The sequence below is a fragment of the Lampris incognitus genome, chromosome 6 (genome assembly GCF_029633865.1).
Source record: "Lampris incognitus isolate fLamInc1 chromosome 6, fLamInc1.hap2, whole genome shotgun sequence".
Classification (NCBI taxonomy): Eukaryota; Metazoa; Chordata; class Actinopteri; order Lampriformes; family Lampridae; genus Lampris; species Lampris incognitus.
This window is the reverse complement of record NC_079216.1, coordinates 19,002,995-19,028,249: the sequence shown is the minus strand read 5'-3', so window position 1 is coordinate 19,028,249 and position 25,255 is coordinate 19,002,995. Positions and strand designations below refer to the sequence as shown.

The 25,255-nt window shown below is 45.5% G+C and overlaps 1 protein-coding gene across 1 annotated transcript in view; it reads right to left on the bottom strand.

Annotated features, from left to right (window-relative positions):
• LOC130114163 (carbohydrate sulfotransferase 8-like) overlaps window positions 1-13,716 on the bottom strand; it is a 113,938-nt gene extending 100,222 nt beyond the window's left edge. The window contains exon 1 of the mRNA XM_056281949.1: window positions 13,396-13,716. The gene's annotated coding sequence lies outside the window, so the exon portion shown is untranslated. The remainder of the gene's footprint in view (window positions 1-13,395) is intronic.
• Between the last annotated feature and the right edge of the window lie 11,539 nt (window positions 13,717-25,255).

Below are 25,255 nucleotides of genomic sequence, written 5' to 3'. Positions count from 1 at the left end.
ATCTTCGAAGAGATTACTTTGACTGGGGAGAACAGAGCAGGTTTGTCTCCTCAACCCAGAGGTGCCAGATTTTTGCCCATTGTAGATCAACGCTTTTGCACATTTGTCGTTACAAAGTCCAGTTCCTTTCCAACTTTCTGAGTAACAACTGAGATCTTCTTTTAAACTTCATTTGCTGATTCCATCCTTCTGGTTAGCGCTAGCTACATCCCAGGACCTGCGGTTTATTTTTTGACCGCACGCTCCGCCGCCTGCTCCCACCCGCAGCAAAGTTAAAACTGCCCGCTCCCGCGAGATTTGCAGTCCTCTAGTACAGTATTTTCGACTGAATCACAACATTAAACAGTGCCATCTAGTGGCCGTAGTTTAAATGTAGTGTATTTGTCTGACAAAATTATTACATTGTACATAAATCGCTTTGGAATACAAGCCGCAGGACCAGCCAGATTAGTACAAAAAAAAACGGCAATTTATAGTCCGGGAAATACGTTAGCTAGCAACTCAAGTACCAAGATCTGAGATTTAACACAACAGATGAATAAAAAGTGCAGCAGTAACTTGATCTTGCCAAATAGTGAGCCCGCATCGATGTATGAAAACTGTGTTATAACTTGTTTATAATTGTTTATTAATGATTTATAAAGTGTTTACAACCTAATAAATACCCTAAATATAAACAATTTATAAGTCCTTTATAAGGGTAGTCTTATTGTAAAGTGGTATCACCTTAAATTGTCTTTAAGTTTGAGTTACAAGTTCATCATCACTGCAAGAAAGTGTTCTTCAGGCTGAACATCATCATGAGGGGTTTGATCTGAACGTGTCAAGTCACTGTAATGATTTTACAATGCAAACACATCTCACTACCAACAACAGTGATTCGTACCTCACAGTTATATTGTGCGGTGCCCTCTGATGATCACACATCCACTCTCCTCTGTAAAGGTCTTTCCGGCTCTTTTGTTCACTCTGGCGTGAGCTGTGAGGCAGCCCTCTCTTAGTCCTGTCGTCCCCCATTGAAATCAAAATGAGTGTCGGACAAAAATTTTAGACAAGCTTTTGTGCTGCAGCGGGCCAACTGAAATGAGCTTTGCTCTGGCTCTCAGTGAATTATGATAGGGTACGTCTTCTGCTATCAGAGCTTTAACGGCTTAATGTGGATCCTCTTTTGCTGCTGTTGAAAAATAAGTGCATGATAATCAATTGGGATTCAAAGCCACGTTGTGTTGCGCTGGGCCGGGGTATGAATTTAAATAAATGACACCGTGGATCGTTCTCCTGCTGGGACAGAAAGTGCTTGCTGCTCTCTTTGATGAAATTAACTGAACTAGCTGAATAGAGAAAACCTAAAAAGTCGGAAAAAGACGATGGTGAAATGCATGCTTTATGGCACATTTTAAAATGTTTTAATTACTGTTTTGAGAAATTGAGATTCAAATAATGTGGGCAAATTGTATTCTGTAGGCTAATACCTCATAAAGTCAAAAAATGTTTTCTTGTTTTAGATGTTGGCAATGCATGCGAAAGTACCTTATAAATATTATACATACTATAAATTTCTACCCAGGGCAGTCCCTTGTCACCTGCAGTCTACCTGTCAGCTTAAAGTGGAGTTCTCATGTCTCAGTGCTGAAGGACATACAGCCGTCATTACCTGTTAACAAGCGTCTGAACATGGCAGTAATCATTTTCAGAGAACACACTAACTCAGGCCAGCAATAACAGCAAAATGTACAACGCGTTGTCATATCTAATTACTATTTCTCCCGAAACATTGCACACTGTGATTATTAATGGCACCATCATAATGCCAAACCAGCACAGCCCGAAACTCAAAACTTGCCGGTGCAATCCATTTTGCAGGGCCACATGGCAGGAGGTGAGCTGTGACTCCCATTCCAGAGAAGCATTTTGAAAACTTCAACTGCAACTGAAAAAATATCAACAATAGCCAACAGTAAAGTATATGTATATCTAGCCTGTTACAGTGAGTCTAATTAGGCAGGCACGGATTTATTGATGTTTCCATGTTGGGTAAAATGAAACTGGTTAAATGAGGCTCTTGCACATAAGGACTTCTGCCCATCACCTTTTTCACATAACACTTTAGCAGACACTTTCCAGAGTTGATCAGCACGATGGGAGTTGTGGGGCTTGAGTTTGTGCTTTTCTTGTAATACAAAAATGTCCCTAACCACCTGCTTAGTTTTCTAAGGTTAGGGGCTCCCTGAGACTCCTGGAGGCTGCTTCAGGAGGTAAAAATGAGGAATCATCTAATTTCAGTTTAATAGGATTTACTAAAAATGATCCAAATTAGAGAGTTTACAAAACAAATTAATAGAAAGTTCCACTTTCACCACCATTGATTGCCACCAGTGTTGGCAGTTACACAATTCAATATTATCAACAACAACAAAAAAATCTCCTCAAATGAGGCTCCATGGCCTAATGTGTGTCAATTTGAAGGTCCATTAGAAGAAAAGGATCACATTATGAAGGTATGTGTATACTACAGACTCCTGGAGGGCTGTGCGTAAAGGATAAATAATCTGCACAACATTCAGATTCCACCATAGCACAGGTAAATATTGTGGTGAGAGCTTGTTACATTTATAGCAGATTCGTGTTTAGTGGCCTCAAACTGTCAATGGTGATATCGAGGGTCCAGTCAATTTGATATGGTTTTGATGGCAAAGAATGACTCTCATCGATCGGGCTGGTACTTTGGGGCAGCTTTTGGTGCCACGGGTGGTGCTTTGCTCCACATGGCACATTGTCTCAACACAGAAAAAAAAACTTCCCACTGTTTTACAATGAAGTAAAACAAATTGGGTCAGATGTCCCATTACCTTAAAAGCACATCAGTGTGATGAGAATCTGCCCGCATGTGACTCCCTCCTGAATCTTCAGCCAGCATGCAGCCCAGTAAACTCCAACTGGTTATTGAAGAATGATAAAACAGGATGTTTAATCCTCAAAGGGAAATCCTACTGGAGGAGATCCTGGGCAGAGGAGATCGCGTTGCTGGGTGACCTTTGTCCTTCTTCCCGACTCATGCCTCATGCTGAGACGGAGAGACACTTTGATCAGGTCTGCCGAGGAGGCCGTATAGAGCCGAGAGGCCTGCGGTGCCCAGATTAACGTGACAGATGGAGATCTCGCTCAGAGATCAATGGCTGTCTGCCCCCTCCTCTGTATGTCGCTGTTACTGTGCCCCACTTGGAATGTGGCCTCAAAAGAACTTTAAGATGACTTCATTAATGCCGCGGAGACAATTCCAAGTTCTAATGGCTAATTTTATTGATTGTAATTGTTACTGCTTTTAATCGTTTAATTGTGCTTATTGTTTATTTGTCTCGTTGTCAATTCCTGCGCCTGTTCCCTTTCAACATTGTTAATTTCACCTTGTTTTTTCTAATTGATGTAGCCATGTGTTCTTCCTTTATTGCTACCTCCGAGCTTTCTCTGGTGGTTTTTGTTGTGTCTGGACTTATTGTAGTATGCCTGTACCTTGGCACCATTGTAAATGAGGGTTCTCTCTCAATGTGTTTTCTGAGGATTTAGATAAATAACACGTTGATGATGATGATGATGATGACAATGATGATGTTTTATCTGACCCATGGACAAACGTAGCGCTCTTTACCATCCCAGGCCAGTTAGTTAGCACGTCATCCATCACACTTTGTGTCCACAAACTCTGCCTCCCCAAGGTGGGTCATCAGCATCCTGAAATAGGAAACGATCGGGTATATTGAACGGCTGCGAATGTGTTGTACCGTATCGACACGGGACTGCAGCGCTGCCACCTCACGACACAGTGAGTCAGCGGAGAGCCCCTCGAGCCCCCCCCACACGGGTGGGAACACGTGGAGTCGCGGATCCTGTGCTGAAGTCGAACAAAAGGAGGCGAAACTGAAAAAATTCCAACGCTAAATTGGGAGACCCAGAAATGTCAGGAAGGATTGTGGTTTATCCCTCCGTGCTCCCCAAGTGGGCTGCTGCTGGGTACCACCTCAAAAGGTGGCGGGAGGAAAGGGCCGTGGTACTGCATGCCGTTACAGAGAGGCATAACTCTACTTTGCAGGTTGTGGGGGTGGGGGGGGGGGAAGCATTCAAACAGGGTCAGAGTAAATTACACGGCAAAAGCTTTTATAGTGAGGGAGTCATTCATCACAATGTGCCCTCTGTTTTCCGGTTGGTTCTGCTTTAGCAGCTGAGCCATCTTAGAGGAGAGGGTAAACAAGCTCAGGTAGATGCTTGTCTCCACAGCGGCCCTGCGTTACATCATGCTGCTGCTCTGAGACCCCTTCCAACCTTCTGCTGCTAGCCTCGTCTCTGCACGCCGGGCCTCGCTTCAACAAACACAAGCGTACTACACCGACGTTGTCAGTATGGGCTATCCCATACATGATTATAGCGTCATCAGGGAATGAAAAGGGGTTAATCTACTTGGCTCACATCCAAGGGGGTCTGTGGGTCCTTTATTGTGGCGGAGGAGGTGCTTACCAATTCATGGATTTACAGATTATACTCGTGATTATATTCCCGTTACTTTTATTTCTGCCGCTTGAATCTAAGATATTTCACTGAGGATTAAGCTGCACAACGCAACCTTCAGATTGAAATGAGCGGGAAAGACAGAGACGTTACAGGAGAAAAAAAGAAACCCATTGGTTGGGCGTCCTACAGACACAGTTGGCCGTGTCTGCGGGTGGGAAGCCGGATGTGGGTATGTGTCCTGGTCGCTGCACTAGCGCCTCCTCCGGTCAGTCGGGGCGCCTGTTCAGGAGTGAGGGGGAACTGTGGGGGGGAATAGCGTGATCCTCCCACACGCTACGTCCCCCTGGTGAAACTCCTCACTGTCAGGTGAAAGGAAGTGGCTGGTGACTCCACATGTATGGGAGGAGGCATGTGGTAGTCTGCAGCCCTTCCCAGATTGGCAGAGGAGGTGGAGCAGCGACCGGGACAGCTGTGAAGAGTTGGGGAGAAAAAGGAGGAACCCCCCCCCACACCCCCCCCAAAAAAACCCCAAACTCCAAATCCATTTGTTTTCCTGTAGAGTTACAGAAGTGAGTAACTCACAGACAGGCAAGCAGCAATGCAGTGCAAAAATATCTGTTAATGTAGCGGCCAGCACCTAACTACGGCTTTTGAATGCTGTTATCCATCGAGTGTATTGCACACTTCATTTCCTGGGTTGACATCAATAAAGTGTATTGAGCGGGCTGCTAATTGTAACTGTGAATGTTGTTAACTAGTGGATGCATTGTCGTACGCTGGGCGTTGCTGTCTGTGATTTGGTGCTCTTTCTGCACTGGCCTTTCAAACCGACTTTCCTTTGGGGCCATGAGTGGTTCTGCGTCATGCAAATATTATCATGCTCCCATATGGGGGAGAAGTGAGGAAGATGGAAAGGTGAATTTCAGAGCCGGTGTAACTTATTCTCATGCAAGACAGCCCAATTAAGACCCAATGAACTAGAAAAACCAGTCACCAAAATCACTTACAAGAAAAGCCGGGGTAGGAAAATCAGTAATCATCTCATTCGTGTCTGATTGACGATCTTTTCACCCACTTATAAAGTGACTAGTGAATGTATGAAAATATTCCCTAAGTCCGTTTCACAAGAACCTTCTTTCATGTAAACCATTTCAAAAGCATGTCACCACACATTAGGGAAAATAGGGACTATTGACAGCTGACCGACAGAACAATGACGGCTTATTGAGTCCCACCCCCCCACCCCCCAAGTGATCTTGACTTCTGCAATGTCAAGGACTTTTGGTCTGAAAGCCGTCATTCACATCCCTCCAAGGACTCTGCTTGTCCTGGTACACGCGATTCTCAACAGTGATTCAAAGAATTGCCCTCGGCCTCCTCAAACTCGAAAGAATGACGAGCTGTTAAGGTTCAAAAGACTCTCTTGTTCCCGTCTATTACAATTTGAGAGGCGAGTGTTCGCATCTGAGAAACTGAAACTGAGGGCTGAAATTTCCGAGACTATAATTACATTTTGAGTCAATACATGGCTTGGTCTTCATACCATGGTCATTATTGTTAAAGTGCAATCAAATCAAAGCCCATTCTTCTCCTAGTTCAGCTGTGAAACACCACAAAGTTAATGTTTCTGCAGCCGTGATGGTTTTATTGTGGAAAGCTTTGAATGAGTCAACAGGACTGACGTTAAAAAACAACGTCACAATTAATCACTGCACTGGCTTTATTTCATTTCTCCAAAAAAAAATTCCTTTTTTTATTTGCTTTCCAATTTCACCCCTAATTAAGCACTCAGCAGCTCACGGTGGCCTAAATTAATTGATATTTTTATGATTTCAGAGCCTTTGAACAACAATATTTAAGATTCAGTCACAACCAGAGATCACAGAAGCACGCACAAAGAAGGTCTGGAAAAAACAAATCTGCTTTTGTCTGATCACTAACTTGATAAATGATCATCTCTGCCACCTGCAGCAGAGAAACGCTTGATAACCAAAGACTGGAATTGAGAAAGTATTTGCATGACTCGGTGGGAAGCGACTGGTCAGCTCTTGATAAGCATCATGGGTAGTGCCATCGACCACGGGTTTTGCCTACTAAGTAAGATCATACAAAGGCACAATTCACCGTCTCCCTCTCGCTCCAGCTAGGCTGTTCAGAGGTCATCTTAGAGAGCCCATTTAAAAGATCAACATTCAACACCGGGACCCAGACTAGATGAGTTTGGCAGAAAACAAGTGAGGCAAACACTGCACGGCCTAGCTGCGTCCTGGCTCGTTTTAAAGCGTCGTCGTTCCCTGTGGAAGCTTAGCATCCACTAACACAACAGGAAAAAGATGCATGGCCTGGTCACGAGAGTCTTGTATCTCCAGCATGGGAGGAAGCCATTACAAACAACTCACCATGCTAGAACCTGCTCACGGCTGCCCTCTTACCTGGGGGGGGGGGGCAAAAAGAAGAGGACAGGTTGTGCAGCCCAGCGACAGCAAAGGTCATCGAAAGACTGCAGTGGTCTCTGGGGACAGGCTCCAAACAAGTCCACAAAAGCAGAGTCTCCCCACCCCCCTCCCTTTCTTTTTTTTTGGAAAACATGGGCGTCTTCTTAATGTATTATTAATGGCTTCCACCTCATAAATAACCTCTCTTTGTAGATTATTTGACATTGCCGGTGAATAATCCCGGAGTGTGGTTTTTTCTCATTAGCGTGGCTGCAGGGATAGTGTTTCCTCAGAGAGAGAAAGAGAGAGAGAGAGCGGGGTGAGGGAGAGAGAGTGTACATTGAGATTAAAGGTGCTTATGGTAATTGAATCCTAACGCTGATTTAGGGAAGAGCAGATACTTCGGAGAGTGTGTGTGCAATAGAGTATCAAGTACCACTCGCTAGGCTGCTTAAGGCAATGAAGTTCACATTCATATTGAGGAAACGGAAAAACAACCAACAACTACACTTCCCGGATAGAAACAGTGAAGCAGTCTGTCAGTCATGAGCTCTGCACAACTGACCGCTCTCATTTGTCCATGTCTCTCCAGATGTCCACTGACTCGCCTCTAAAACCCATCGGATTAACTTGAGAAGAAGCAGATGCATTGACTACAAACAATTTCCCCTTATGTGCACACTGTTTGAATGCTTTCTTGTTAGCATGTGAATTTGCATTTTAGGCTGCAGATCAGTCGTGTAAAAACGTTGTGTGGGACAGTTAAGACCACTACCACGCACCATACCACAACAACACAACTGTACTGATGCCATTCAAGATGAGGTGTCACCGACAAGAACCATTTACTTTCTTGTTTGTGTGACAACTTATCTTTAAACGTCCAGGTTTTCAAAGATATACTGGAACTGTGGGATAGGCTCCAGCATCCCCAAGACCCTGACAGCAGGGCAAGTGGTTTGGATAATGGGATGGATGTGAGGAAAACAATGTTGCCCACAACTCATTACTTCCTGTCAGGTCACGGGGATCCATCCTTAACACCTCCTGCACGTCCCACTGCTCACACACTTGTCAGCAGGCAGGATGACTGGAAATGTTTGAAGACAGAAAGACATGATCATTTACCACAATGCAATCTTCTTCTGCTTCTTCCGGCTTGTTCCCCATTTATCAAGGGTCGCCACAGCGGATTTTACAGTTTCCATCAGTACCCTGTGAGGGCACAGCACCAATGGCAGCTGTTGTTAACCCGGGCCTTGACCGCTTCGGCATGGAGCCTTGACCGATCCGGAATGGTCTTGTCAATCCACATTATTATGATTATTATTATGATTATTATGCTTCTTCTGGCTTGTTCCCCATTTCTCAGGGGTCACCACAGCGGATTTAACAGTTTCCATCAGTACCCTGTGAGGGCACAGCACCAATGGCGGCTGTTGTTAACCCGGGCTTTGACTGCTCCGGCATGGAGCCTTGACCGATGCGGAATGGTCTTGTCAATCCACATTATTATGTTTATTATTATTATTATTATTATTATTATGCTTCTTTTGGCTTGTTCCCCATTCCTCAGGGGTCACCACAGCGGATTTTACAGTTTCCATCAGTACCCTGTGAGGGCACAGCACCAATAGTGGCTGTTGTTAACCCGGGTCTTGACCGATTCAGCATGGAGCCTTGACCGATTCAGCATGGAGCCTTGACCGATGCGGAATGGTCTTGTCAATCCACATAATTCTTCTTCTTCTTCTTCTTTCGGCTTGTTCCCCATTTCTCAAGGGTCGCCACAGCGGATTTGATAGTTTTCATCGGTACCCTGTGAGGGCACAGCACCGATGGCGCGGTCTTGTCAATCTGCATAATGATTTGACAAAATGTTATGTCGGATGCCCTTCCTGACACAACCACTAACCCTATGGACAGGGGCACAAGTAAAGCACTGGATGCCATCCCAGTTTTCATAGACTTGTGCCCATGCCTCTTGCTAAATTTCCCACAATGCAATAGTTCGCGCTATAAGAGCATTGTGTTTATTTAGGTTTAACTTAATATCCTAGTAACTTAGCTTAACAACAACATCCCATATTCTTATGCAAGCAAGGTCGAGTATTCAAGTTCATGTCATACAGAGAAATATGAGTTACACCTCTACATGGTTTTTAAGGTGATCTTTAAAAGTTAGCGATTCGGGGCGTTTGGGTGGCGTAGCGGTCTATTCTGTTGCTTACCAACACGGGGATCCCGGTTAGAATCCCCGTGTTGCCTCCGGCTTGGTCGGGCGTCCCTACAGACACAATTGGCCGTGTCTGTGGGTGGGAAGCCGGATGTGGGTATGTGTCCTGGTTGCTGCACTAGCGCCTCCCCTGGTCGGTCGGGGTGCCTGTTCGGGGGGGGGGGACTGAGGGGAATCGCGTGATCCTCCCACGTGCTACGTCCTCCTGGTGAAACTCCTCACTGTCAGGTGAAAAGAAGCAGCTGGCGACTCCACGTGTATTGGAGGAGGAATGTGGCAGTCTGCAGCCCTCCCCGGATCGGCAGACGGGGTGGAGCAGTGAGCGGGACAGCTCGGAGAGCAGGGTAATTGGCCAAATAAAATTGGGGAGAAAAAAAAGGGGGGTAGAGATTAGATCAAGTGCAGGGTGAGGGTGATTAATTCACTCCAGTGAACATAACAACTCCCCATATAACTGCCCCGATGAGCAGCATCACTATGGATATACCAGTATTAAGAGATGAGCTTTGTAATTTGAATAGGTAGTGCCCGTTTTACACAGGACATTAAAACAACCGTTGACCCTTTTCAAATAGCAACAAGTAAGCAACTGCATAACTTAAGTCCTTGGCTGGCAAATAGGCTATTATATAATCTGCGAAGTTAGATAATGTTAAACAAAAAATTAAAGATGAAATTCATTTAATTTGTTGTTTCAGAATAGATATTTTGGTGTTTGGGGAGTGAGATTTTTAAATATCAGTGAAGAAGTGTTCATGAACTGAGGAGGAAGGAAATCAGCATGCTGGAGTTGGAGATGCTCCACTGTGCATGAAAACCACTCACCTTTCGGCGAAATTCGCCGTTTTGAATCCAAAATAGGTGACCTACGTGAATCGTGTAGATCCGATGAAAAAATATTTGGGGGGGGGGGTGTATGGACCGGACATGGAGTTATACACGAGAGCGCGGAGCCATGGTGAGCTGGCCTATCGAATTCGAATTCGCCTTTTTCATTGACAAAAACATTCCCCCTACGAGCGCGAGGGGCCTCGCGTCACCAGTCTTCTCTGGGAAGGTACCGCTACCCGATTGGTTCGTGAAGTGCTCGCGCAGCGAGTGCTTGTGCTGACCAAAGCGATTGATGGAGCAGCGCGCGGGGCTGAGCATTCCATGGGACTGAGGGAAGACGACTCTTTGGGCTAACGTTAGCTGACTGATGCCTGCCTGACTGAATTTGGTGAGCGTTTCAATCATTTCAATATTTTATGATGTATAACGTTACTCAGGAGCTCTGTTGACATAGCCTAGTCATCCATGATTTCAGGTAGCTAATCTATCACTAGCTCGAGATTTAATAAAGAATCCACGTGTCATCGACGCATACGTTAGCTATATTCCACACAGACAGGTGGAGAGATTTGCGTCTTGTGGAAATTGTTAGCTAGCTAGTTAGTAGGGTAACGTTGGCTAACGTTAGCTTACACCGTATACGCAACAGACTAAGTTGTATAGCTAACGTTATCCCACAAAAAGAAACACGATGAACATTAACTGTTGGCTAATTCTCAAAATCTCTAAAACCCATTTCAGGACGTGTGGACTGAGGAACTGGTGCGGTGGGAGGCTGAGGTAATGTTAACGCCTAGCTAGCTTTTTGTGTTCTAAGTTAGCTAACTCACATTGTAGAATCTGAGTCAACAAATTAGCTAACGTTACGTTAGCGAACGTTAACAATATCATAATTTCACTGTCTTATGTGTATGTGTCACAGGACAGGCTTATATCAAAGAACTGGACTGTAACCGTCGATTTATGAGTGGCACAAGCCTGGGGGCTCTCTAGTGCCTGGCTGTTCCAGGATTACGCTTAAGCGCAGGCGAGTGTAGCGAAATACATCGTGTAAGTTTACATTCACAGAATTATGTTGAGTAATGTTAGTCAGTGGAAGGGACGTAATGTTACTTATTAACCTATTAACTATATTGTAACTGTAAATGCCGGATACCTTTTAATCTGAAATCCAACTATGTATGTAGGCCTAATGTTGTGTGTAAAACAATTTTCAATTTTAGTCTGTGGGTTAGGGTAACGTTAGGCCTATAGTCTAAGTTACTTATCTGAACTTGTGAAACACTCGTTTACACATCTGATTTCAAGTGGACGGATATCTGTATAACATGTAACGTCAGATCCAAGTGTGAACAACCACCACTTATCAATTAAGCTAGAAGTCAACTCTACTAACGTTAACATTGTTTTTCCAGAATGAGTGTGTTAGGAGAGAAAGATGCTCTTCTTGTAAAACAAGTGGATGCAGGCATCAAATGCAGCTGGAATTGGTCGTGGCTTAAACTAGAAGGGAAAATAAGAGTGAAAGAACAAGAGCTCTCATTCCATCTGTCAGATGTCTTCCGGAAGATCAATAAACAAGGATTCGCACGGTGCATTCTCCGCCAAAAAGATATAAACTACACCCATACACATGTTGTTAGTATTCCTATCTTGTTTTGCCACTATTACCCTATATTAAAGCTGCGCTCTTGCGCATTTCATGAGAGAAGTTGTTCGTCTCGTTTCTTATATAGCATAATGTGAACATATACATACTGTCTTGTAATTATGCTTGATTTTTCTCTCAAAGCGCACCAGATTGATGCATTTAAATATAAAATGTTCAAAATTTTCTTCCGGGGGAGCATGCCCCCGGACCCCCCTAGAGGGTCATATCCTTCTCACCTTTTTCACCCCTGACCCGTTTTCATGCCTGACTGTGATGACGACGATTCAGTTTAAGTGCACTTGAAGTACAGCCATATTACTACTAAGCAAGAGCCAATTTATCAATGTAAGGATAATAAATCACAACAACACAAACAGTAGTGTGTGACAAATTACACCCATGTATGAAAGATACACCTGTGTGTGTGTGTGTGTGTGTGTGTGTGTGTGTGTGTGGGCCCTGACTGGGGTTCTGTTGCCTGTGTGTGTGTGTGTGGGGGGGTGTGTGTGTGTGTGGGTGTGTGTTCTTCCTGTTGCCTGTGTGCACCCATATGTGTATGCCTGACTTGTCTTTGTTGTGTGTGTGCGTGTGTGTGTGTGTGTGTGTGTGTGTAGTTCTCCCTGTTGCTTGTGTGCACTCGTGTGTGTATGTGTGTGTAGTTCTCCCTGTTGCCTGTGTGCACCCGTGTGTGTATGTGTGTAGTTCTCCCTGCTGCCTGTGTGCACCCGTGTGTGTATGCCTGACTTGTCTTTGTTGTATGTATGCGCGCACGCGCACATACAGTAGTCCTCTCTGCTGTGAGTGTGCCCGCATGCGCATGTTTGCGTATATGTCTGACTATCTTTAGTGAGCATGTGCGTTAGTGCGTGCGTGCACGGTGGACCTGAGCGCTGGGAAGTGAGAGCACAGATTCCCTGCCCCAGAGGCTGTGAGGTGCACAGGACAACCAGGCTATTTATAGCTGCAAGGAGAGAAATAATTCAGTGCGATCACAGAGCAGCTCATTCAACTCCTCCCTGACAGAAGAGATGAGGAGAAATGAAAAGATGAACCCCGTTCTCTCCTCCTTGCTCTCCGTGCGTGACAGGTGGGATGCGATATGAGTTTGAAGCCTTCGGGGCTCATTTCCCGGCCCCTTCTGTGGACTGTCAAAAGAGAGCACTTTGCAGATATGGATATCTTCCTCTGAATAGAGCAGGACAGACAGATCCACGGAGTTATGATGTCTTAATCTGACCCACAGCCCCCCTCTGTCTCCGTCAGCCCCCCTCTGTCTCTGTCAGCGTGGCTCCTCTCAAAGTGCTCACAAGGCCCACTGAATTGCTATCGGAGAAAAAGAGGTCCACCTCGGTAAGAATTAAAAAGTGCAATGGCTCTTATCCCTCATCGGCAATCAATCAGCCACAAGTAGACGTTTATCCAACTTTGTTTTTCATCTAGTCAAGAAAATTTCAACCGATACACAATTTCAAGCCTAAACTGATAGCGTGATGTCTCAGCTATGTCTGGTTTTGACACGCACAACCTATCTTTTAGGCAGCAATTATGTGCACTTCACCAACAAAACAGTTTACTGAGAGACTCGGGCTTCCCACAGACCTCGTTCAGTTTCAGTGCTGGTGCGGAAAAACAACAGAGGAAGAGCGGCGGTGCTGATTAACACATAGTACCGGCTATTAGGGGAGCGCGCGGGGGGTGTAATAATGAGGAAATAACGACACGAAAAACTTTGGATTTACCTACAAACGTTCTCCTCGCTGACCTGTGTGGAGACCAGCATGGAGGCTGTGGAGACGTCGCCGCTCCGCCGGAGAGCCAACTCGAACCGCTTCACCGCCCGGTTATCAGTTGCAACCCCGTGATGTCAACGGAGGGATGAGAAGAAAGAAGAAGTAGACGTATCCGACTCTACCCGACGGGAAAACTTGAAACCGTCTGAGCGACGCGCACCCACGGAGAAAAGAGAACGAGAGTTGGTTGGCGAGGGGCGCGGCGCGGCGCAGCGCGGCGGTTGCGTTCAACTGCGCTGAGCGTGTGTGCGCGACTTGAGCGCAACGCGGCGCCGCTTCTAAACCGGCGGCCGGTCCAACGGGGTGTGGGGGAGTCGGGGGTGGGGGCTCCGCCAGACAACAGTCGAAAAGCATGCTTACACAGTAGCGGGTGGATGCTTGCAACAGCTGAGAGTTTTCGCAATGTCTTGGAAAAAAATGACCGCCTCTTCCTTTGACCAGCCGTAGAAAAAGGCTCAGGATACGTTTCATGTTGCCTAACCTTCATTATGAGGACGTAAATCCAAATAAATGGTCTGTTTATAAGTTACTTTTTAAAAAAATTTATGAAAGATAAAATCCGATCCATATCATTAAAAAACAAACTCACTCCATAGGCAACAAGAGGGTTGCCATCTGGCGGTCCTTCCCTTTGTATTTGAGCGCCCTCTGTTGGCGTAATGAGGGACACAGCAGCAGGCCTGCTAATAAAGGCTCAAAATGCGACTGACAACTTGTCGATAGTCATTGGCTGTGGAAGAACCGCACGATGTGACTCAATTGTCTCGACTTCATTAAATTCAGCAACAATGACAACTAATGGCCACAAGGCTGAGATAATGGATAGCGCGCAGCACTATGGTGACACATATTGACTGAACTGAAAGGCTAATTCACCTGTTTTTCTTCCTAGTCTGCTTCATTGGGGCTCTTTCCGTTGCTACAGGGAGATACAGACATTGACTGCTCCCAGTCTCATATTTCAACAATGTGTCCCAAGGACAATGAGAAAATGTAGCGGCCACAATCTAGCATTTGCACGGGGGGATATAGATTTAATGATAAACTGCATTGTTGCTTCCAAATCCTTCAGTATTTCTCATTTTCTCTGTTGTCCATCGAGTAACCCAGCCACTGAGGATGCACAAGCCAGTGCATTCTTAGTGAGATGGTTTGGACATGTGTGGAGGAGAGATGCTGGGTATATTGGGAGAAGGATGCTGAATATGGAGCTGCTAGAGAAGAGGAAAAGAGGAAGGCCAAAGAGGAGGTTTATGGATGTGGTGAGAGAGGACATGCAGGTGGCGCGTGGCGCGTTATTATGGATCCCACTGCTTTTCTTGGCACTCTGCCTCCGATTGGCCAGTACTCGTTGCCTCCGTTGGTTGGGTTGGTTAAGGTTAGGGTTAGGGCGGAGCTAGGTTTAAGGTTAGCTAATCAGAGGCAGAGTAGGGGTGGGTCTTCCTAGAATCCTAGCGCCTGGATGCTACGCAGGGCGTGTCTTGCCAAGAAAAGCAGTGGGATCCATAATAACGCGCAGGTGGCTGGCGTGACAGAGGAAGATGCAGAGGACAGGAAGAGATGGAAACGGATGATCCGCTGTGGCGACCCCCAACGGGAGCAGCCGAAAGTAGTAGTAGCAGCAGTTGTATGCTTCTGGTGTGTTGCTTTTATGCTTATTCTAACACAATACTTGTACAAATTACCACCCTTCCTGCCTCCCCTTCCCTCCTCCCCACCTGGGTTTAGACTCATCTATTGGGACATCCCCCCCAGTCATACCCGGCAATTACCCCACTCTTCCGAGCCATCCCGGTCGCTGCTTCACTCCCTCTGCCGATCCGGGGAGGGCTGCAGACTACCACATGTCTTCTCTGATACATGTGGCAGAGTTGCCAGCCACTTCTTTTCACCTGATAGTGAGGCGTTTCACCAGGGGCACAAAGCACATGGGAGGATCACGCTATTCCCCCCAGTTCTCCCTTGCCCCTGAACAGGTGCCCTGATTGACCAGAGGAGGTGCTAGTGCAGCGACCAAGACACATACCCACATCCGGCTTCCCACCCGCAGACACGGCCAATTGTGTCCGTAGGGGCGCCCGACCATGACGGAGGTAGTAACACGGGGATTAGAACCGGCAATCTCCGTGTTGGTAGGAAATGGAATAGACCGCCACGCCACCTGGACGCCCTATTGGGACAACTTACGGTCTGTTTATTAAGAAGTTCAGTTATTACAGAGGCCACCCCTTTCCACAGTTCAAACGTGGTGGCCTTAGCTCCATTTACCCGGGCCGTGGACAGTTCTAATATGACCACATCTTGAAAGTATTCTAACCATGTTTTAGTATACAGTTTATGTGGAGGCAGCCATCACTGCACTATACGTTTTTTGGCCGCAGTTAGGCCCGCGAGCCATAGCGTGCATTGTTTCTCGTTCAGCTCCATTTGTGAGTCATAATTGAGTAAAATAGGAATTGGTTCCAGGGGAACAGGTTTGCCAATAACATCAGACAGAGTTGATGCCACTTTTTTCCAAGTCATAGACTTCTGGGCAATTCCATATCAAATGTTCTAGGTACGTTGAAGGAGCAAAGGTCACAGTTAGGGCTAGTAGTTTGATTCATAGGGAATCTCACAAATGGTGAATAATAAGCTCTTTGAGACAGCTTTAAGTGAATCAACTGATAATTGGGGTTCTTGAATGCATGGAATATGTTTTCCCAGACCCCTTCCCAGTTTATGTCTTCATCCTCAACAGCCAGGTCTCTGGCCAAGTTTTATTTTGTTTCATTTTACCTGTATGATAGGTAAAATGAAACAAATGTCATTACTTTTCTGTAAAATAGGTAAAATGAAACAGATGTCATTACTTTTCTAAAAAATATTTGTTCGTTTTTGTTTTGACTGTTTTTTGTTTTAATGGTGCTCTTCTGTTCTTCACGGCACAGTGGCACAGTGGTTAGCGCGGTCACCTCACAGCAAGAGGGCCCTGGGTTCGATCCCTGAGCTAGTCCAACCTTGGGGGTCGTCCCAGGTTGTCCTCTGTGTGGAGTTTGCAAGTTCTCCCCATGTTTGCGTGAATTTCCTCCGGGTGCCTCCCACAGTCCAAAGACTTGTAGGTCAGGTGAATTGGCCATACTAAATTGTCACCATAGGTGTGTGTGTGTGTGTGTGTGTGTGTGTGTGTGTGTGTGTGTGTGTGTGTGTGTGTGTGTGTGTGTGTGTGTGTGTGTGATGGCCTGGCAGCCTGTCCAGGGTGTCTCCCCACTTGCCACCCAATGACTGCTGGGATAGGCTCCTGCCACAAAGAGACGACCCACACACAGAATCACTGAGCAGAGGCAGGAGTTAGGCAAAAGAGTGACTTTACTGATAATTACATACAATCAGGCAGGATATGAAGCAGGCAGGGAGCACAAACAACAAGGGCCAACTGACTAGAATATATACTGGGGTGATGAAACAGATAAGCAACGAGTGTGGCAGAATGAGCAACTGATAGGCTGACAGATAATGCAGGGGGAGTGCCAGTGTACTGGTGGGAACAGTTGGCAGGCGCTGATTGGAGAATGAGCAGAGGGGTGTGTGCAGGAGAAGCAGCAGGAGGGAGGGGGCTAAGAGGAGCAGGAAGCTCCCCCAGAGTCCATGGCAGTACCCCCCCCCCACCGGATGCCCCCAGGTGTCCTATTGGGCTGGTCAGGGTTCAGATGGTGGAACTCCCTGATGAGGGTGGGGTCGTAGATGTCCCTGGCAGGAACCCAAGATCTTTCCTCAGGGCTGTAGCCCTCCCAGTCCACCAAATACTGAATGCTTCTCCCCCAGCATTGAGACTTGAGGAGTTTCTTGACAGTGTAGACTTCTTCGCCATCGATGAGCCGGTGAGGGGGATGAGGGTTGGCGGGCGGGGCAAGGACACAGGTGCGTACTGGCTTGATACAGGAGACTTGAAATGTGGGATGGATCCTCCGAAGGGTCCTTGGCAACTGTAAATGGACAGCAGAGGGATTAATAATTGTAGACACCGGAAATGGGCCCACGAACCTGGGAGTCAGCTTTCTGGAGGCAGTCCGGAGGGGCAGGTCCCTGGACGACAATCAGATCCTTTGTCCTATCCGGTATTGGGGGGTGATGGCAGTCAGTCTGTTCCTTTTGATGGGCTGAGGACCGCAGGAGTTGGGCACGAGCTCGTCGCCAGGTCCGGTGACATCTGCGGACAAAAGCCTGGGCAGAGGGCACAAGTGTTTCCTCCTCTTGTGAGGGGATCAGAGGGGGTTGATACCCAAAACAAACTTGAAATGGAGAAAGCCCCATGGAGGTGACAGGCAGTGAATTATGCACATATTCAACCCATGGAAGGAGCTGACTCCAGGAGGATGGGTGCTAGCTGACCATGCAGCGGAAGGTGCTCTCTAGGTGCTGATTGGCCCTCTCAGTCTGCTCATTGTTCTGTGGATGGAAACCAGATGACAGTTGGACCGAAGCAACTGTGAGAGTAAAGAAGGCTTTCCAAAAACGAGAGGTGAATTGAGGTCCCCTGTCAGAGACCAAAGAGGTAGGCAGGCCATGTATCTTAAAAACATGTTGCACCAGGAGTTAAGCAATTTTCTTAGCTGTGGGTATTTTACGGAGTGGAATGTAATGCACAGACTTTGAAAAACGATCAAACACAGTAAGGACAACTGTGTTACCCCCAGAGTCCGGAAGACCGGTGATGAAGTCCAGGGCTATGTGTGACCATGGTCGTCGTCGAATGGGCAGCGGATTTAGTAGTCCTGCTGGAGGACGATTAGACAGCTTCCCCTGGGCACAGTTGGGACAGGCAGCTACATGCTCCAACGCATCCTTCTGCATGTGGGGCCACCAAAACCTCTGGCGGAGACTAGCCAAAGTGCGTGAGACCCCTGGGTGGCAGGCAAGTCTAGACGCATGAACCCACTGGAGAACATGGTAGCAGACAGACACAGGGACAAACAGCCTTCCTCTAGGTTCATTACCTGGGGACAGATGTTGACAGAGTGCCTCCAGTACCTTTTGCTCAACAGAGAACTGGGCAGTAGCGAAGAGACACTGGCTGGGCAGGATTGTGTCAGGTTCAGAGAGTTCCCCCTCCTTGACAAACCATCGTAACAGGGCATCCAGCTTCACATTTCTGGCCCCTGGATGGCAGGAGAGGGTGAAGTTGAAAAGTGAGAAGAAAAGTGCCCATCTTGCCAGCCTGGAGTTGAGACGCATCGCCGTCTTAATATACTCCAGGTTCTTGTGGTCCATCCAAACCAGGAATGGTTTCTCCGCCCCCTCCATCCAGTGTCTCCACTCCTCCAATGCCATCTTGACAGCCAAGAGCTCCCCATGTCATAATTTCTTCTGTGGAAGACAAACAGTGAGAGAAGAAAACACAGGGGTGCAGCTTATTATCCTTGGGGGACCGCTGAGACAGGACAGCCCCCACTCCCACATCAGAGGCGTCCACCTCAACCACACACTGGAGCTGAGGATCAGGTGTGATGAGGATAGGAGCGGGGGTGAAGCCTTTCTTCAGCTTAGAAAAAGCCTCCTCTGCAGCAGCTGACCAGGAAAAGGGAACCTTGGGGGAGGTAAGAGCGGTTAGTGGGGCAGCAATGGAACTGTAACTATGTATAAACCTATAGAAATTAGCAAATCACAGGAACCTTTGAGGCTCCTTCTGGGTGGCAGGCGGGGCCATTCTAGCACCGCATTGACTTTGGCAGAGTCCATCTCCAACCTCCCAGCAGACACTACAAACCCCAAGAAAGGCCTTGTCCTGGTGAAGGCACTTCTCAGCCTTCACATACAGCTGGTTCTCCAGTAAGCATTGCAGGACCCGCCTCACGTGCTGCTGAGGAGACTTAGAGAATATCAGAATATCATCCAGGTACACATAGACAAACTGATTAACCATGTCCCGCAATACGTCATTAACAAGGGCTTGGAAGACAGCAGGGGCATTCGTCAAACCAAAAGGCATTACCAGATATTCATAGTGTTCACTGGGTGTGTTAAAGGCTGTCTTTCACTCGTCTCCCTCACGAATGCGCACCAGGTGATAAGCATTGCAAAAGTCCAATTTGGTGAAGATGGTCACTCCCTGCAAGTTCTCAAAAGCAGAGGAGATAAGTGGCAATGGATAGCGGTTCTTAACTGTAATGTCACTGAGGCCCCTTTAGTCAATGCAAGGCCAGAGGGAATGGTCTTTCTTCTCCACAAAAAAGAAGCCTGCACCTGCTGGAGAAGAGGATGGCTGGATAATGCCTGTAGACAAAGCATCACTAATATATTTGTTCATGGCCTCCATTTCAGGGGCTGTGCGACAGTGAAGCCTACCCTTAGGAGGTGATGTTCCGGGCTCAGCCGTATGGCCAGTGCCGAGGAAGAGTAGTGGCACGTGACTTGCTGAATACAGGTTTTAAGTGCAGCTATTCAGCTGGCATTGCCGACAGGTCTGGAAACTCCTCCAGTGGCTCCATGATACTACCTGGTGGCAAGGCTGACAAAAGACACTGCGACAAACAAAATGCTCCAACTCAAAATGGTGTTAGTAGCCCAGTCAATTTGGGGATTGCGCTTAACCAGCCCGGGATACCCCAACATTAGGGGGACCTGAGGAGTGTCTATCAGGTGCAAGGGAATTTTTTCACAATGATTGCCAGAAAGCAGGAGTGTTACAGGTTCCGTTACATAATTTACCTTAGTGAGAGGCCGGCCATTGAGAGCGTTGGCTTGCATGATTTGGGCTAGCGAGTCCCAGTTGCCTGAACAACGCTCTGTCAATCGTGCTTTCATCTGCACCAGAGTCCAGCAGCACGACAATCTCCAGTCGTTTATCTCTCCATTGAAGGGTGGCGGTTAGTAAAGCGCGTTTGGCGGAAGATTCGGAGAAGGGGCGGACACTCACCAGTAACTCCTGCTCTACTGGCGAGCTTTGAAGGCAGGAAGTGACATAGTGTCCCGGCTGGCCACAGTAAAGGCAGGAGCCTCTGGTGATGTGCTGTCGTCGTTCTGCTGGAGGCAACCATGTGTGGTCCACCTGCATAGGGTCAGGATCCAAAGGGCTCAGGGCTGGCTCTGCTGCTGGTGATCTACGGGGGGGAAATGGTGGGCGTCTGGCTAGCCTCTCTTTCTGCCTCTGTGTTCACCTGGTATCAATGTGAATGGCTAGATCAATAAGTGAGTCTAGCGTAGCAGGTAGTTCACAGGTGGATCCTCCTTTATAGCTTCAGAGAGTCTATTCAGAAAGGCACCATACTGAGCCTCCACATTCCAAGAACAGCTAGCAGCCAATATGCAAAAGTCAATGGCATAATCAGAGACTGACCTCCTCCCTTGGCGTACCTGCAACAAGACTCGTGCCGCCTCTCTGCCACTGACGGACGTGCTAAACACCTTCCTCATTTCCTGAGTGAAGCTATCCAGGGAGGCGCAGACAGGTGAATTGGCTTCCCAAACTGATGTCCCCCACTCCCTCGCCCTCCCATCCAAGGGTGATGATGTAGGCAACTCTGGAGCGATCAGACGGGAAGGTAGATGGCTGTAGCTCAAACACCAGAGAGCACTGTGTTACTGTGGCCATTTCCTGCTGTGTTGAGAGCGGAGCCTTGCTTGTCCACTAGAGCGCAGAGGTGTTGAAATTCTGCTGGGTCCATTCCTGGCCAGATCATACTGTCACAAATCAGAGACGACCCACACACAGAATCACTGAGCAGAGGCAGGAGTTAGGCAAAAGAGTGACTTTACTGGTAATTACATACAATCAGAAAGGATACGAAGCAGGCAGGGAGCACAAACTAAGATCTGGTAAACAACAAGGGGCAACTGACTAGAATATATATATATATATATATATATATATATATATATATATATATATATATATATATATATATATATATATATATATATACACTACCGTTCAAAAGTTTGGGATCACCCAAACAATTTTGTGTTTTCCATGAAAAGTCACACTTATTCACCACCATATGTTGTGAAATGAATAGAAAATAGAGTCAAGACATTGACAAGGTTAGAAATAATGATTTGTATTTGAAATAAGATTTTTTTTACATCAAACTTTGCTTTCGTCAAAGAATCCTCCATTTGCAGCAATTACAGCATTGCAGACCTTTGGCATTCTAGCTGTTAATTTGTTGAGGTAATCTGGAGAAATTGCACCCCACGCTTCCAGAAGCAGCTCCCACAAGTTGGATTGGTTGGATGGGCACTTCTTTGAGCAGATTGAGTTTCTGGAGCATCACATTTGTGGGGTCAATTAAACGCTCAAAATGGCCAGAAAAAGAGAACTTTCATCTGAAACTCGACAGTCTATTCTTGTTCTTAGAAATGAAGGCTATTCCATGCGAGAAATTGCTAAGAAATTGAAGATTTCCTACACCGGTGTGTACTACTCCCTTCAGAGGACAGCACAAACAGGCTCTAACCAGAGTAGAAAAAGAAGTGGGAGGCCGCGTTGCACAACTGAGCAAGAAGATAAGTACATTAGAGTCTCTAGTTTGAGAAACAGACGCCTCACAGGTCCCCAACTGGCATCTTCATTAAATAGTACCTGTTAGAGCCTGTTTGTGCTGTCCTCTGAAGGGAGTAGTACACACCGGTGTAGGAAATCTTCAATTTCTTAGCAATTTCTCGCATGGAATAGCCTTCATTTCTAAGAACAAGAATAGACTGCCGAGTTTCAGATGAAAGTTCTCTTTTTCTGGCCATTTTGAGCGTTTAATTGACCCCACAAATGTGATGCTCCAGAAACTCAATCTGCTCAAAGAAGTGCCCATCCAACCAATCCAACTTGTGGGAGCTGCTTCTGGAAGCGTGGGGTGCAATTTCTCCAGATTACCTCAACAAATTAACAGCTAGAATGCCAAAGGTCTGCAATGCTGTAATTGCTGCAAATGGAGGATTCTTTGACGAAAGCAAAGTTTGATGTAAAAAAAATCTTATTTCAAATACAAATCATTATTTCTAACCTTGTCAATGTCTTGACTCTATTTTCTATTCATTTCACAACATATGGTGGTGAATAAGTGTGACTTTTCATGGAAAACACAAAATTGTTTGGGTGATCCCAAACTTTTGAACGGTAGTGTATATATATATATATATATATATATATATATATAATACAGTGAGTCAAGTAAATTATTTAAGACAGTACAAGCCTGTTTCATGCCATAAGCAATCAAAATGAAACAGGCTTGTACTGTCTTAAAGAATTTACTTGACTCACTTGATTATTTTGCTCCTTATTTGTTGAGCACTTTCCCTACTATTGAGTGTTTCTTTTAACCCTTTTTTTAATTTTGCAATTACAAAGCACTACAAGCTATATACATAAACAGATCAGATACAATTAAAACACTTGTCAGGGCGAGGGAATGCATATTATAAAGATGCCACAAATACCATCACAATAGTATGAGACCACAGATGAGTACAGAAGTATAGTTTTCACTCCTTTCATATTGGTAGATGACCTAATAGTATCCAAATAATGTTCAAGTTCATTCTTGAATGCAGTGAAAGAAAGTTTATAATTTCTAAATTTACATTTATTAATATGAAATTTGGCAAGTAAAAAATATAAGATTTACAACAGAAAATTGGTCAGCCTTCTCCTTCTTAAATCAAAGCCAAGAAGTACATTTTCAAAGGTAAAGAAAAGATGGGCAATAATGTGTATTTGAATAAAATAAAGGACATCAGACCAAAACTTTTTAGTATGCACAATACCAAAATAGATGCAGAGCAGTTTCAGGCATAGTAACACAAAATGAGCAACCAATACCAATATCATTGTTAAGCCTTTTAAGATATAATTTAGCAGGGTAGAATCTATGAATCAATTTAAACGTGATTTCTCTCACTTTATTAGTTAACAGGTATTTGAGAGGTGAAGTTCAAACTCTTTCCCAAGGAATATTCTCCACAAATTTGTCCCAAAAGAATTTTAGATACGGTATTGATACTATATCTCTTTGGAATGAAGCTCAATACATCTATTTCTACTTTTATGATCATTTGAAAAACACAGTTTACCAATTACAAATTCATCCAGCTCTATAGAGGGAACAACAGAAACAGTTAATTTTGAGCCTCTTATCAGCATCAGAGCACCAGAAGGAATGGCATCAAAAACAACTGCATACTCCTTTGGAGGTACTGGTATTTGAAATTTTGATAAAAATTCAGAGTAATTCAGCAAGTGACCTTCTGAGTTGAGCAGTTGACCCACCAACCTAATATCATTGTTAAACCAGTTTTCAAAGAATAATGAGCGATTTTTATAAACTACTATATTCCTGTTGTTCCATATAAAGTATTTATGAGGAGAGAAATTGTGTTTATATAGGAGAGACCAAGCCAACAGTGATTACTTAGGAAAGTTTGATAATTTTATGGATATTTTGAGAATATCTAAAGTTGCCTTGTAGAACAAATTTCAGGCCATCTATTTTAGAAAAAAATATGACTGGGGATGAAATTCCATAAGGAAGCAGTGTTTCTGATGAACTGTCTTATCCTCTACTACTTTCGGCTGCTTCCGTTAGGGGTTGCCACAGCGGATCATCTGTTTCCATTTCTTCCTGTCTTCTGCATCTTCCTCTGTCACACCAGCCACCTGCATGTCTTCCCTCACCACATCCATAAACCTCTGCTTTGGCCTTCTCTTTTCCTCTTCCCTGGCAGCTTCATATTCAGCATCCTTCTCCCAATATACCCAGCATCTCTCCTCCACACATATGCAAGCCATCTCAATCTTGCCTCTCTTGCTTTGTCTCTAAACTGTCCAACCTGTGTGGTCCCTCTAATATAATCATCCCTAATCCTGTCCTTCTTCATCATTCCCAATGAAAATCTTAGCATCTTCAACACTGCCACCTCCAGCTCCACCTCCTGTCTTTTTGTCAGTGCCACTGTCTCCAAACCATATAACATAGCTGGTCTCACAACCATCTTGTAAACCTTCCCTTTAACTCCTGCTGGTACCCTTCTGTCGCAAATCACCCCTGACACTGTTCTCCACCCACTCCACCCTGCCCGCACTCTCTTCTGTCTTCTGAGTCATGGTGGGTGGGAGAGCTCCTTTTTGTATACTTTCTAAAAAAAAAAAAACTAACCAAAAAGGGGGATAATTGTTCAGCAAACATTTTGTAGAATTCGGCAGTAAAGCCATCATTTCCAGGTGATTTGTTATTTTTCACATCTCCTATCACTTTTTCAACTTCCCCAATATCAATTGTATAATCACATGAATTCCTATCATCTGTGAATAAGACTTTACATTGAGTGATTGAGTCAAGAAAAGCTGTGGCTGCTTCTTCAGGGTATTTGGACTTGTAGAGATTGCTGTAAAAATTGGCACAGAAAGAAGCAATTCCTCTAGGGTCATTAACTATGTTATTATCTATTAGTAATTGATGTATAGTGGAATTATCAACATTTATTTTTTCCAGTTTAAAGAAGAGGAATTTTATTCCCCCTCCTCCATCCGTCTTTTCCTAGATCTAATAAATGTTCCTTCTGTTTTAATTTTATACATATTCATAGATACCCTGTGACATCACTGTGTTTTAGCGCTGCCATTTTTGTGTCCGGGTCACAGCTGCACAACCACTACTGCCAGAGTAGACTAGTTGTGATTCTAGAGTCTCTAGACACAAAAAAAGTCCATACAATATGCCCGGGATATGTTGTGCTGTTGGCTGTAACAACAGTTGTCAGAGAAACCCCGGATTACAATTTTATTCAATCCCAAAGGAGCTAGATCGGCGGGAAAAATTGCCGGCTTCAATCAGAA